The sequence below is a fragment of the Gossypium arboreum genome, chromosome 4 (assembly GCF_025698485.1).
Source record: "Gossypium arboreum isolate Shixiya-1 chromosome 4, ASM2569848v2, whole genome shotgun sequence".
In the NCBI taxonomy this organism is placed as follows: domain Eukaryota; kingdom Viridiplantae; phylum Streptophyta; class Magnoliopsida; order Malvales; family Malvaceae; genus Gossypium; species Gossypium arboreum.
In genome coordinates, this window is record NC_069073.1 from 110,513,930 (window position 1) to 110,518,726 (window position 4,797).

At 36.6% G+C, this 4,797-nt stretch overlaps 1 non-coding gene across 1 annotated transcript; it reads left to right on the forward strand.

The window, feature by feature from the left end:
* The first annotated feature begins 1,833 nt into the window (after positions 1-1,833).
* Positions 1,834-1,940, forward strand: LOC128292351 (small nucleolar RNA R71). Its single transcript, XR_008282335.1, has one exon. It is a non-coding gene; the product is annotated as a small nucleolar RNA R71 (small nucleolar RNA).
* Positions 1,941-4,797: the final 2,857 nt, after the last annotated feature.

A 4,797-nucleotide genomic window follows, 5' to 3' on the forward strand; every position in this document is an offset into this window, starting at 1 on the left:
ACTAAGTACCGTAAGAGGGATTTCTTCATTCGGTTTGGCAATGACAATGTGAGGATCTGCGGCATCTAATAAAACTTTATCTCCATCCTTAAGTTGAATTGGAAAGGTATTGAGCTTGTTCTAGCGTAGTTTTGGTTTATAGTGTGTTCTCGGTTTGTGTGTCTACCATTCATCTAGCTCCTCAGTTTGTAACATTTGTTCTTCATGTGTAGATCCTTTGTTGTGGATTGAACATGGCTCATGTGTGTCATTCGAACTTATTTCCTGCAAAATAAGTTGCATCAGATGATTAGTCTCAGTAGAACAATTTGTACAATCACCTTCAATTTTTGATGTGTTCTTCGGGTTGCGAGCTTGAAAGGTGATTGTTTCGTCTTCTACACGAAGTGTGAGTTCACCTGTGCCAACGTCAATAATTGTTCTAGCATTACTAAAAAAGGCCTTCCCAAAATTAAAGGAACGTTACTATCCTCTTCTATGTCTAAAACAACAAAATCAACTGGGAATATAAATTTGTCAATTTTAACGAGTACATCTTCAATGATACCCCTAAGAAATCTGATAGTTTTATCTACTAATTAAATGCTCATCCTGGTTTGTTTGGGTTTTCCTAGACCTAGTTGCTTAAACAATTTGTAAGGCATAACATTTATACTAGCCCCTAGATCAGCCAATGCATTATTAACATCTAAACTACCAATTAAACAAGGAATCGTAAAACTCTCTGGATCTTTTAGTTTGTTGGGTAGCTTATTCTAAAGAATGGCTGAGCAAACCGCGTTCAGCTCCACATGTGACCTTTCATCTAACTTTCGTTTATTTGCTAGAAGCTCCTTTAAAAATTTGACTGCGTTTGGCATCTGCGAAAGTGCTTCAATAAACGGTAGGTTAATATGTAGTTTCTTTAAAAGTTTAAGGAATTTACCAAATTGTTCGTCTAAGCGGTCTTTCCTTGTCGCATTAGGGTATGGCACATGAGGTTTAAATTCTGTACTTACCAATTTTTGTTCGTTTTGACCTACCTCATTCTTACCTTCGCTTACCACTGGTTCTGACCTTGGTTTTGTCACTAACCCTTCCTCATCTTGAATGGAAATTGCGTTGAGTTGCTCCATTGGGTTAGATTTAGTGTTGCTTGGCAGGCTACCTTATGGTTGTTTGGAAATCATCTTGGCGAGCTGTCCAATCTGAGTTTCGAGCCCCTGAATTGATACTTGTTGATTTTTAAATGTCGTCTCGGTATTCTAAAAATGAGTCTCTGACACTGAGATGAATTTGGTTATCATCTCCTCAAGGTTCTGCTTCTTTTCTTACTGGTAAGGTGGTTGTTGAAAACCTGAAGGATGTTATGGCCTTTGATTTCATTGACCGCCCTACGAGAAATTGGGATGGTTCCTCCAACCTGCATTATAAGTGTTACTGTATGGGTTATTTTGGGATCTAGAGTTATTGTTACCCATATATTGGACTTGTTCCTCCTCGATGCTAAGGTTGAAGGGTTGATATTCTGTGCATGCTCCTCCTCCATTCGAATCACACCTCATCACTGGATGTACCTGAGTAGAACCACACACACCGTCAATCTTTTTATTTAAGAGTTCTACTTGGTTAGATAGCATAGTAACCGCGTCGAGGTTGAAAACACCGGCTGCTTTTGTTGGCTTTGTTCTTATAACTTGCCATTGATAGTTATTCAGTGACATCTCCTCAATAAATTCATAAGCCGCCTCAGGTGTCTTATTATTGATAGTTCCTCTAATGGCTACATCAATCATCTGCCGAGACGAAGGATTCAGGCTATTATGGAATGTTTGAACCTATATCCAAAGCGGTAACCCATGGTGAGGGCACCTTCTCAAAAGGTCATTGTATCTCTCCCATGCATCGTAGAATGTTTCTAAATCCATCTGCACAAAAGAAGAGATATCATTACGTAATTTGGTTGTTTTAGCCAGTGGAAAATATTTTAATAAAAAATTTTCGGTCATTTATTCCCAAGTAGTGATTGACCCTCGTGGTAACGAGTTCAACCATTGTTCAGCCTTATTCCTTAACGAAAAGGGAAACAACCGAAGGGGAATGGCGTCATCAGAAACACCATTAATTTTAAAGGTATTGCAAAATTCTAGGAAATTTGCCAAGTGAGCTTTGGGATCCTCGTCCTGCAAACCATCAAACTGAACAAACTATTGTACCATTTGAATTGTGTTAAGTTTCAGTTCAAAATTATTTCCAGCAATAACAGGTCTAACTATACTTGACTCAATTCCTGTTAAATTAGGTTTAGCATAATCATACAAAGTGCATGGAACAGGATTTTGATTAACAGTAATTACAGGAGGTGGCGGATTTTCTTGGTTTTCGGCCATCTCCTCGATTGTGGTTTGAATATTGTCCTCTTGCTCATTCTTTATGTATCTTAAGCTTCGCCTTATTTTTCTTTGGTTTCTGCAAACTGTGCGATCGATCTCACTCTCAAAAAGTAATGGTCCTGACGGGTTTCTTCTAGTCATAAACTATAAAAACATGTCAGAAAAAAGGGAAAAAGAAGAATTAGTAATAAAAATTAGAGTAAAATTTAAATTGCAGAAAAAGTAAATGGCTAAAGTAATAAAAAATCGAGTGTTCCTAATATCTTAGTTCCCCAGAAACGGTGCCAAAAACTTGATACATGATATTCGTGACAGGTTTTAAATATTTATAATGAATCGTTCTTGAAACTAACTATTATCACGACGAAGGCAAGTGTACCTAAAGAACAGTAGTATAGCTTTAGCAAGACCGGAATAACGAACCCAAAGGAACTAAAAGTACTAGTATTAACTTCCTTTTTATTATCTAGCCTAAAAAGTAAAAGGGTTTTGTTTATCTAACTAATTAATTAAACTAAGAAATCACAGAAAAGAAATTTGGGGAAAATACTTTTGGAAAAACGATTGAATTAAGACAATACCTAAGGAAAAATCCACCTAGACTTCACTTGTTATTTGACTCTGAATCGGACGATTTATTTATTTGACTTGATCCGTAGAAATCCCTAAGTTATATTATTATCCCTCTCGAGACTAACAACATCTAGCCCTAGGTTGAATAATTAAAATCTTTTTCTAATTAACTCCCTAGGGTTGCATTAACTCGATCTATGGATCCCCTTATTAGGTTTCACCCTAATCTGACAAAATCTTGTTACCCATCTCTAGGCACACAATCAACTCCGCTTAATTATGACAAATGTACTCTTAGAAAGGTTCTATTCCTCCTCTGAATAAGAGCTTAAATTGAATCAATATCCTGGAATATCAAGACAAGAATTAAGAACACATAATTAAGAACAAGTCAAATATTTATCATACAATTCAGATAATAATAACAAGATCTGTCTTAGGTTTCATTCCCCTTAGGTATTTAGGGGTTTTAGTTCATAACTAAAAAGGTAAACATCTCAGAAGAATAATGAATACAAAACATAAAAAAAAACCTAAAATCCTGAAGGGAAATTGAGGGGAGATCTTTAGTCTTGATGATGAATTCGGGTTCTGGGATGGATCAATTGGCTTTCCTTGAGCAGTTCCCTGCTTCCTTCTCTCTGGCCCCTCTTTTCCTCCTCCTCTATGGTGTATTTATAGGCTTTAGAATGCCTAAGAACCCTCAAAATTGGCATTTTCTAAATTGGACACAATTTGGGCTCGATAGGGACACGCTCGTGTGACATTCCCGTGTGAGATTACTTCAGGCTGTGGTCAAGCCTGTTAAATTGGCACGGAAGTGTGGTCCACCCGTCTGAGTCGTGCTTCGATTCTGCCAAATTGACACGGCCGTATGGTCTACCCGTGTGAGGAGGTCCAGGCCATTTTGATTTCGTATGTTGGCCCATTTTCTCCGTTTTTGGCCCATTTCTCGTTCCTTTCACTCTCCTATGCTCACCTAAGTATAAAACATGAAATTAAGGCATTAGGAGCATTGAATTCACCAATTTTAAGGAAAAATCATCCATAAAATGTGCTAAGCATGAGATAGAAATATGTATAAATTACAGTTTATCAATAATTAAGTAGGATATTGATAAATAATTGATGCTTGTAAATGAATGTATAATTTTAATTAAGTAATAATGCTATAATGAATGTAATGTGGATTATGATGCATAGGTGATGTATATGGTATGTTAATGTTTTTGAATGTGAAATATGTTTTGTGCTTGAAATTGAGGTTTGAATAGCAGGTTTGAGGTGTTTAAGGTCACCATTTGAGAATGTTTTGATTTTGGGCATGAAATTTGATACTTACGATACATTCATGCACTATACAATCTGGCACACGGTCATGTGTCATGCACAGGCTAGTGACACGATCGTGTGACCACTGAAATGTTGTCACACTCGAATTTCTTAGAGGCTCTAAATTTATAGGAGAATCGGGAGCAAACTAAGTAAAATATTAAGTTGGTGGGATCTACTGAAAAATCAAAAATTTAAGTGGCTGGATTATAAATAATTGAATTTCAATTTTGGTTTGGTTACATTGGAATCGACTGGTTCCTAAGTGGGGACAAAATAATTAGCGATGGATGGCTGAGGTGGACTATGGAAACTGTGCTAAATTAGGATATATATATATGTATGTATGTGTAGAGGGAGAAATGAATTCTTCTCAACCAGCTTATAATTTCCTTCTCCTCTACATTGTCTTCTTTAGTTGTTTCGAAGAAGAGGAGAACTTAAGAGCTCTGCATAGTGCAGTAATCGTGAGATTTGAGGCCTAGAAGTAAAGAATCTGAGAAACTGGTAAGTTTTCTTA